Raw genomic sequence first — 10,873 nt, 5'->3', positions numbered from 1 at the left:
TCTCTCTCTCTCCCTGTCCTAGCGTTCATTAAACTCACACGACCTCCAGGTGGGGGCGTATATAGGCAGTGTGGCTTGCAGCACCTCGGCTGCCCCTTCTTGTCATCATGCTCGCCAGCAGCTCATTTCTGTTGCTTTCTGAGCCGCACACAGGTGAGCGTCTACCCAGTCGTCACTGAGAGCTGCAACTCTCTATATGGTACACATGGGTCCTAATTAGGCCTGAGGGCTGGAGAAGAGCAATCCCCTAGAACAAGCACCAGCCAGAGTCTGATTAGACTCTGCTAGTGAACGGCTCTCCAGAGATTGCGTGCAGGTCAAAACTCTCTCTCCCTCTCTCCCTCTCTCACACATATACACACACTCAGCTTTCTTTTCAAATATGAATCCCCTCAGGAAACAGCCCATGCAAATCATGAAACCCTTTGCATTTCGGAGCACTACGACGTGACCTATTTGCACTCCCGCTAATGAGGTGCTTGTTAAGCTTAATGAGTATTTGTTAAAACTGAATATTGTGTTGATTTGTTTTTTTTTTCTTGCCGTTATGGAACATTATGAGTAAATGAGCCGTTTCCCTATAGGTTTCATGTGTTGAATGTTTGGATTTATCCTACATAGTGCAAACCATTTTATCATTATGGATCATTATTTGGCTCTAAAAATACTTGAAGGAGCAGATCAGTGCTATAGTGAGCTGGTGATGAGCACTAGTTATTGCTGAGACAAAGGACAAGCAGACACATATTGTTCTTTTTTGATCTTCCACACTCCTTGGAGAGTTTTAGAAAGAGGCTTGGAGCTTTCATTGTGATCTGATATTGATTAATACTTAAAGCAGAAATATTGTTTTTTTACTGGAGGGATGAAAATCAAAATAGAAAAAGGTCTATTTTTCTTCAAAGCACTCATACAAAAAAATGCACATTGGCTGAAGACAGACTTTAACGTTTAAATGTCACAGTGATGTTCCTCATGTGCATAATGCAGTTCATCTACAGAATCCCTATTGGTTAATGTAGCTTCAAACATTCACTCTTTTGGATTTTTAATGAGCTTAGAAGTGAGATAGAAGCAGCGGCGAATGATTTTTTCAAAAGGAATATATTGCAGTCATTTCTACATATGATTGTTACCAATGCAATAACATTTTTTTAATGCATGCCTACAGGAAAATGCATTTTACATGCACGCTCTATTTAAGCTGCAGCGAATTAAAACAGTACACATTCGCACAGCAGCCCTCGTCCTTTGCCCGGGATGTTCACATGAGATAGAATGAGGTTCCCTGGTCTCCGAGTGAGACAGCGGCTGACACTGCAGAGGCAGAGATTCAGCAGTGTACCTCGTTCAGTCCTAATGCTTCAGAATAGTTTAACTTCTGCAGCCGACAGGATGTCCCAGTGGTCGAAATCACCAGTGGCTTAGGAGCCAAATTAAAATGAAGTGCTGACAACTGTGGCACAGTCTCAAGTACGTAATGATACATGTTCTACAACTATTTGCAGACCAATGTTGGAAGTGCAGCCTGTAGGGATGACACTTAATAAGCGTGTGCATGTGATGTGCTCTATTAAGTTTATAGAGGGGAGTGAGACAGTGAAGTGTAATGAAAATAAAGTTTCAAGTGAATTTAATTCCATTGATATAGAACCAGACTGTATAAAAATAGTCTCTGTCCCAGCTCGTCACTAACCAACCCTCGCAGTGTGATACTGACGTACAAGGCACCTTTTAGCATATGTATGAGACAGAGAGGACTGAATGAAAAGCCACCGTAATAGAAGAATATGAGATGCATGGGTTAAACAAACCTTTGACACCAAACTGGTGTTCTTGTTCCAAGAGTCAATGTTGGTTTTTGGAGTCAAACCACCTAATTGCGTCTGGTAGTTAAGTGCAAAAATAGTTCTTTTAAGTCTAACCCTGTTCTTTTACCCTGACCTTAGTCAAGAGGTTTGATTTTACAAAGTTGACCGATTCCTGTGATCACAATGACGTTTCTTTTGAAAAGCCAGTATGCATGTAACTTAGAGGTGTTTAAACACCTGTTTATCCAGATACTTGAGTCACGACACAATATTATTGCCATTTAAGCAATAAGCGATATGGGGAGTATTGCGATACAATATATTGCGATTTAACTGGTTAACTGCATTTTGTGTCCACAAAATTAAATTTAATCAAGAATTGTTTTGTCAAATAAGAAAAAATTTCTCAGTCTATTCATCTCACTTCAGTCTTTTTATTTCTGCACAATGAGAGTCAAACCCACAGACTGACCAACAAAGTATTCAGTCAAACTGAACTGAACTAATATCAAACATGTTGGACGACAACAATTGCAGCATTTTCTCAAACTTTCCTCAATTTTAAGCTTCACTGCTCTGAATTTATTTGAAGGAAAAATAAAAAAAAGTCTAACTTTGCATCGTTTTTACTACAACTTCCCGACACGACATCCTGACACATGGTGCCTAAAGATTCCTTAGATCTTCTAGTTTTATGTGATACCAGTATCTCCTATTTTCCTACAATTGAGCCCACTACAGCCCCCAGAAAAAGAAAAAAAAAGCAGTCGTGAATCAGTTTAATATTGCCAAGCAAAATATTGCAGATATGCTGCTGTGGTTTGCAGAATGCCAACATTTGACCGGGTTAATTGTAAATGTAGGCCATTATTCCATCTGACAAAATGGTATAATTGGCCCTAAAAACAGCATGTTGTTTTTATTTGCATTCAGATCTTTGCATCTATGCTACAAATCCACAGCAACTTGCCCACCCCCTTTTCTACTCGTCTCCAGCAGAGAGTGAGAGCACGATGACAAAGATTTTGTTGTGCGTGTGCCCTTTCAAGATTTAGATCTGTGAAATCCTGCAAAGTCCTCGAAATTAGACACAGTTGTTCAGTGCCATCTCCTTGTTGTTGCATCCGTTTGTCAGACGAGCGGGAGTCTGTTTTCTGTGGAGCAGCTAAAGTGAGGTAGAAAGCTGATTAGATTGGAGGAGTAGTCAGACCTCAGCGTCTTTCTCACCAGGAGATGTGTTCTAATTAGAGTGCGTGCCTCATGTCTCACTGAGGAGAATAACAAGCCTCATCCCAAGGCTGCCTCCAGATGAACCTCACATCCACAGTAAACCAAAACACATCTGATGTATCAGCAAACCCCGGACTCCGCACCACACCTGAGTCGACATGCGGTGCATTAGGATTTTGATGGGGGTTTACATCATGTGGCAGCACTCTCAAAGCAGGAGGTCTAGCAATGCAGGAGCAACAATGAGAGAAGCCAGGTGGAGATGCTCTGTCTCCTGTTTACCGTGCCCAAACAGTTACACAAACACATCATCAAACCCCAATCATTAGCAGACTAATGGAAATTATATCAGTAGGGCATCCATTTCTATGCTGCTGCTTTCCACTAAAAAGGGTGTGTTTTTTAACATATGGCACGGTCTAAAAGGAGGGACAAACTGAACCTGGATGACATTCTGGGAGCTGAGATTATGGGATGATCCTGTATAAGCCTGCTGTGTGAAGCTATTTTAAATTACGTGTCAGTCTTGGTTTGTTGTGCAAATGCTTTGACACATATTTAAATTACAAAATTAGGGCAAAGCCAAGTGTCGTACAGCTGCAGCAAATTAGGATTAAAATGAAAGTGTTGCTTGAATTGCTACCCAGATCTGGCGAGAAAGCGACAATCTTGACAATTGTCGAGCAACAACCTAGAAAGTGAAGCCAATGCAAATGTAAACCTGCATTCTTTCTAAAAGCCAGCAGGGGGCGACCCCACAGGTTGCAAAAAATAACCACAACTGAATAGAAATCCATGAGAAAATTACCGTACTTCTCACTTGATGTACTACCTCAAAACAATCCCTAATGAGTTCATGTCGCGTGAAAGTTATCACCACTTTCAAGTCCTAATTTTGTAAGTTATTGTCCCATTTAAAGTATAATAGACGATAAACCTTGCTCACTATCACAGCAACCTGTCAAACAGGACTGAAGTGAAGCAATAAGTATCCACGGCCCTGTGTACATGATATTAGCTGTGAACTATGTTTTGGGTGTTGTCTGTGTTTTTGTCTTAGAACTTTGACCCTTTTCATGAGGGTTAATTGTAACATTTCAGTCACCTAAAAATGTATTTTTCAGCTACTTGAAGTCACTCCAACAAGTTGGCAGTTCATTCTTTTTTAAGCCTGTTTTTGCTAACCAAAGTTAGCATCTCACTTAACATCACAGTTAACATAAATTATGGATTCACCTTGCTGACTAAGCTAGCGCTTACATTAGCTGGTAACTTGGCATTTTTCTCCCCAGCTCTCTCCAAATATGGTTGCCTCTGGCTCCAAAAAACCAGGATGGCAACAGCCAAAATGCCAAACTTGAGGCTTGAAAATAGTTGTTAACAAACAAATGGGTGACATCAAAATGGGTACTTCCACTTTTTAAATACAATCTATAGTAAGACTACATTTTGCCCTTTTTAGGGCCTTAAAACAATTTCTGATTGTTAAATAATGATTTTGCATTCAATTTAGGGTTGAATTGAGACATTATTAGTGTATTAAATTACCGCCATAAGCTGATATCATGAAAGACTTGAATTTTCCTGCACATAAATACATTAAATAAATGACTATATATATATATACTGTATTTAAAGCCAAATGTATTGGATAAGTTTAGATTTTTTTTTATCTACTAATATCTTTACTGACCATCTTTAATGATAATCAAGCATGATTAATTCAAATATTGAGATTCATTGCCTGTAGCCCATTAGTCAAACTAAGTTATGAATGCAATTTCATATCTTGTACTTTTTAGAAATAATCCTGCAGTGCTTCCCTTCACAGAAATTTAAATTGCAGTCCGTCAGACAATAAATTCTTTGTTGTGCCCGTAAACATCAATGCACACACAAACACACACACACACACACACACACACACACTCACACTCCCACAGTGGAGGATGGTCCAACCTCCCCGGGCGGCTTGTCTCAGATTGGATGTCAGATGCTGGAGACAGCTGCACTCATCACAGCTTTTATGAATACATTACCTTTTATGTTCATCCAAACACTGATTTATCTTCCTCAGAAAATCAAACAGGACAGATATTCACTCCACCAGTCCTGTGGAAACTGTGTTGTGCGTAAGACAAATATCTGCGGCCAAAATAACTGCAAATCTTTCAGCCTGGTGGTAATTCAAACCTCATCTTTGACAGAGTGTGTGTGCAGATGTTTGTGCCCGCAATTTTTTTTTTTTTTTTTTTGAGCAGAGATGGCTTATGAAATATCAAAGTGTGTTATTTGCCTCCATGAAACTCCACAACATCAAAGACTCTCCCCCCTCTCCCACAAGAATCCAAGAATCCTCGAGTTTTTTTAACCGTGCAGCCTTGCCTGTCTTCCATCTCAGCATTGCTCAAAAGGCAAAAAGCCTCTAATGATACAAGATACAAGATGGAGAGACTGCTGCCAACAAAATGGGGAGAAAAAAAACATTTTGGGTGATGATTGACATCCCTGCATCTTTTTATTATTCCTGTGATGTTCGTCCAGACACACTGATGCCAGAAACTGTGGCCTCACACTTTGGCTGATGCAGCAATCTGGTGATATGCGTCTCTCTGCCTGCCAACCACCTGGCTGGAAGAAGCATAATCAACCTCGCAGTCAATCACTCCTTGCACAGCCAATGGTGTAGGATGAGTGTCAGAGGAAGCGTGGCAGACATGCGCTGGCTGTATGTCCAACTTTGACACTTCACACCTTGCTCTCTAGCATCCTGATGAGTCCTCTGTATTGACAAGGCCTTGGGATTCCAGCAACCCACTTCTGTGCATTATGTAGGAGAAATGAATGTGCAGTGAGTGGGAGAGATACGACTGCTGGGTCTCTGGAATTTTATAGGTTAAGGTTTTAAGCATATCCTGTGCCATCTTAAGCAGGAACAGCACTTAGTTGCTTAAAAAGTCTGTGAATGAATTAATCAGCGCTAAACTTTAGCAATAATAAGCGCTAAAGTTACCACCATCTTTCAATTAAAGCGGCAAGTTGTATCCTACTATTTAAAAAAAAGGCTTTTGTGACCACAAATGCCTCCTGGAAGATACTATGAGGATGAATCCTAACAGTTCCTGGGAGTTGTCTCTGGTCCACAAACAACAGCACAGTCTCCTCGGGTGTTAAAATTGTTTTCAAGGCACCACTCGGGGTTACGTAATTCAGCCGTGGATGTCCCACATGACACGTCATGTATATTGCATTGCCTAAAAAGCAGCTCTCTCTCCGACTGCACTCAGGGCTCACTAGATATTTCATCTCCAATTAAAAGGGAACTAAAGTACTGCATCACTGGACTCAGGAGAAGAGAAATAATTGACATGCTCGCTGCTGAAACAAGTGAATAATTGAATTTGTTTTTAATTCAGCGGAGAGAGAAAAGTCTCGCATCAAGAATACATTTAGTTAGACCCTATAGTGTAAGTTGTTGCTTGGTGCAATGCAAAAAAATCTTATCAGGAAATTTTCAGGCATTTGCTAAATGTTCTTTTCAGAATACTTTTCTCCAACTCAGAATGGCCAACGAGAGGAAAATGAAAATAATCAAAGAAATAAGGAGATCCCGAAGGAAGCCATTCCTGCTATTTATTATGGCTATTTTTTCTGTTTTATTTCAGCTTCTCCAGCAGGAAGTGTTGTTTTCTGAAGGTATTTAAGTGAACAGGGAAGCTCATACACTCTAAGGTAACAAGAAATAGCAGCTGGACAGTGATCAACTGAACCAGAACTGCTGAGGAAGACAAAAAACAAACAAACAAATAAAAAAACACTGATTTCCAGATGCTCAAATTACTTTCTGCTTTCTCGAACATCCACTTAAATTCAGATTCAGATTTGCCCAATAGATTTGCATAAAATGGAAATTTGTCTCTGGCACTGGCATATAAAACATCACACACACTACACAACACACACAACAATTATGCATCTTAAAATCCAAGTGAGTGACCAAGTGGCAGTCATAAAAGTGATGAGTGGATTGTTCTTTCACTGCTGTGTAAGTTCATCAAAACATCACAAGAATGACTGATGCTCAGCAGTATTTAACAATGAATAAATAATGTACATTAAAATAAGTGATGGTGTTCGCTGCAGAATGTCATAAAAAGCTTTAATGCTTGAGACGGGGCTTAGGGCACTCCAGTTGCCTTCAGTGTAATACTTATAGATTAGTTGGGGTTTACAATACTCCCATAAAAAAGTTAATATCATCTTGCAACATACCAGCTGCAAGTGCAAATAAATGTTGCCTCCTGAATTGTTTTCAGAGATTAAACAGTGTGAATTTGCAGTAATTTAAAGCTAGGCTGTGTAGCTAACTTTTGCTGAACCCGCTTTGTAACTACAGTCCCTGACAAAAGTCTTGTCGCTTGGGTACAAGTTGACCTTAAGTGCCCCTCAAATATATTTCTAATCATTTTTTTTTTTTTTTACAAGAAATGGCTCATTTTAATCCCAACAGCTTTTGAAATAATATTTTGGTGCCAAACGAAACTGCTGAAAAGCATTCTAACATTCACAGCTTGGGAAAGCCCACTGGGTCAGTTTTTGCAAAGACAAAAGTCTTGTCGCCTTGTCATATGATGCACCCAAACCTAGATTACAGCCTCAACTGTGATCAATAATTAATCAGTCAATAAGTGGGTGTGTATAAAAAGAACCCCAGCACACCAGACCTTCACATCAACTGCAACTTGACCTCTGACAAGATACCTAAGATTCACCCTGAGACCAAAGTGTTGATTATCAAGAGGCTGAAGACCAGATCCACTGCTGAGGTGGCTGACACATTCAATGTGTCTTAGCGTCAAGTGCAAAGAATAAGAAAAAGGTTTGAAGAGACTGGAGATGTTTTTGACAAGCCCAGATCCGGCAGACTCCGCAAGACAACTGCTCGAAAATCCAAGGCCAGCCCCTTTCCCACTGCAGCAGAGCTCCACCAGGCCTGGTCACCTCAAGTCCCTGTGTCAACCAGAACAGTTTCTAGAATTCTGTCTCGAAATGGCCTCCATGGTCGAATCAGTGCCCAGAAACCAGCACTAAACAAGAGCCAATTAAAAAAACGTGTGCCATTTGCCAAGGCCCACAGCCTGCTAAAAGGATGGATGCTGGAAAAGTGGAAGAAGGTGGATTTTGCAGATGAATCTTCGGTTGAATTACATCACAGCCATAGCAAATATTGCAGGAGACCTACTGGGGCCAGCATGGATCCGAGATTCACCCAGAAAACAGTTAAGTTTGGTGGCAGAAAAATCATGGTCTGGGGTTACATCCAGTATGGGGGTGTGCGAGAGATTTGAATATCAATAGCCTAACATATCAAGAAGTATTAGCTACCTCTTACATTCCCAACCATAAAAGGGGTCAAATTTTGCAGCAGGATGGTGCTCCATCGCATACTTCCATCTCTACATCAAAGTTCCTCAAGGCAAAGAAGATCAATGTGCTCCAGGACTGGCCAGCCCAGTCACCAGACATGAACATCATTGAGCATGTCTGGGGTAGAATGAAAGAGGAAGCATAGAAGACAAACCCAAGAATCTTGATGAACTCTGGGAGGCATGTAAGACTGCTTTCTTTGCAATTCCTGATAACTTCATCAATAAATTGTATGAATCATTGTCGAACCGCATGGATGCAGTCCTTCAAGCTCATGGAAGTCATACAAGACATTAAATATGGATCTCACAGCACCACTACTTAATTCACTGATGTTATGCAAAATATTTTTGTATTTGAAGGAAATTATTTGTTCAATTTTGACATTACTCTCTGTAGGCGACAAAACTTTTGTCTTGCCAAAATCTGACCTTTCTGTGTTCATTAAATGATCAATCTTTCTTCAGTGAAGCAAATTTATTTTAGTATATTAAACATAATTTGGGAGGGTTTTAGCTTTCATATGAGCCATTTCTAAAACCAATGGATTAATTAAAAGTTAGGTTATAAGCTGTTGTTTCTAAAAAATGGATAAGCGACAAGACTTTTGTCAGGGACTGTAGAACCACTGTCTGGAATGTGACATGCGAAAGGAGATATTTACCTATGGGTAACATCACAGAGAATACATCCATGTTTGACACTGTGTACGGTCAGACCAGAACCATGCCTGGATTAAGAATGTGGAGGCCCCTGGGCACCAGAATCAACATCATCACCTGTAGATATCTTCTATGATACACCATACAGGATTTACACTGACAGCCTACAGTCTAGGATCACAACATGAAGGACAACATTGACACCTGTAGATATCTTCTGTCACACATTATACTGTATGATGTATCATTCACCATGTATGATAAATAATGTACATTAAAATAAGTGATGGTGTTCCATGCAGAATGTTGTACGAAGCCATAATGCTTGGAACGGGGTTTAGGGCACTCCAGTTGCCTTCATTATAATATTTCAAGATTAGTAGGGTTTTACAATCCTCCCATAAAAAAAGTTAATAACATCTTGCAATATAACAGCTCCAAGTGCAAATAAATGCTGTCTCCTGAATTGAATGAATGCAGCGTTATTTTATTATGAAATAAGAAAAATATTCTGATTATGATTTGACTGTAGCCTGTCAGTGTAAATCCTGTATGAAGATTTACACTGACAGGTCCAGGATCAACACCAGTAGATATCTTCTATCATACATCATACAGGATTTACACTGACAAACTACAGTCTAGGTTCACAACCTGAAGGACAACATAAACACCTGTCGATATCTTCTATCATACAGGACTTACACCACATTACTGCAACAATACTTTCCTTCAGCCAGTGGCAGCAATATCATGTTAGCATACACTGTTTAGCTCAATGGTGCAAAAACCGAGTGCCCCAACACCAACAATAAAGTTTATGATTCAGATTATTTGTATCACACACTCCTACTTGCGCACATACAAAGTGATTGATCCATACTGCACTGTGGACCTGAACAATAACAAAATATTGTCTAAGTAACCTGTATATCCTATCATAAAGGAGTCCCATCATATCACACATCCTGGCAGAGAGATGCAAATATATACAAAAACTTTTCCAAAAACAACCAATGTCAACAACTTCTCATGGTAGAAACACAACAGCTTGGAGACAAGAATAAACAAACCGAATTACGACAGACCATCATGTATAAATAATGTAGGAGAAAGCCTACAGTGTTTCCATTATTTGCAGCAGCTGCTTCAGAATTTTATGAAATATGAAGTTGTCAATATACAACCCAGTGTCAGGGCGTAAATCACTCAAAAAAGTCAGGACAACCACATAAACAACAGCGAGTTCAGCGTTTTTTCTTCAAGCAGAGTTACGACACACTGGGAGCCTTGACGGCTGCGTTACTATAGAAACAACGCTATCCGCGCTCAGGTTGCATCAGTAGCTTTGAAAACATCGATAAGAGGCGCTGAACTGAATGATTTTTCTGTTTATCAGCTCACAAATGAGACAAGAAAGCTAGCTAGCACACCAAACTTCATGAGAAAACACTGTCCTACCTTTTGCGACTCTTTTTCTACACCTTTTCCTCTAAAAACGGCTCCACCACATCAGTAAAGTCCAGTTCAGGCTGTATTCCCAGTGTTGAGAGAAAGTTCAAGCCTTGTTGGTACACCCTCGTTGCCAGGTCAGTTTCATACAGTCTATGGTTTTAATCCGTGGGATGATGGAAAACGAGCGCTCCCCTCAGCAGTTTGTCACTGGCAAAACTTCCGACAAGCCGCTGGCCGCTGACCAAAAACTCACCTGAGTCACCTGACCTCCCGTCGTCATCATGATTG

This window comes from Centropristis striata, chromosome 21 (assembly GCF_030273125.1).
Source record: "Centropristis striata isolate RG_2023a ecotype Rhode Island chromosome 21, C.striata_1.0, whole genome shotgun sequence".
Classification (NCBI taxonomy): Eukaryota; Metazoa; Chordata; class Actinopteri; order Perciformes; family Serranidae; genus Centropristis; species Centropristis striata.
The sequence above is the reverse complement of the archived record's forward strand: the minus strand, read 5'-3'. Positions refer to the sequence as shown.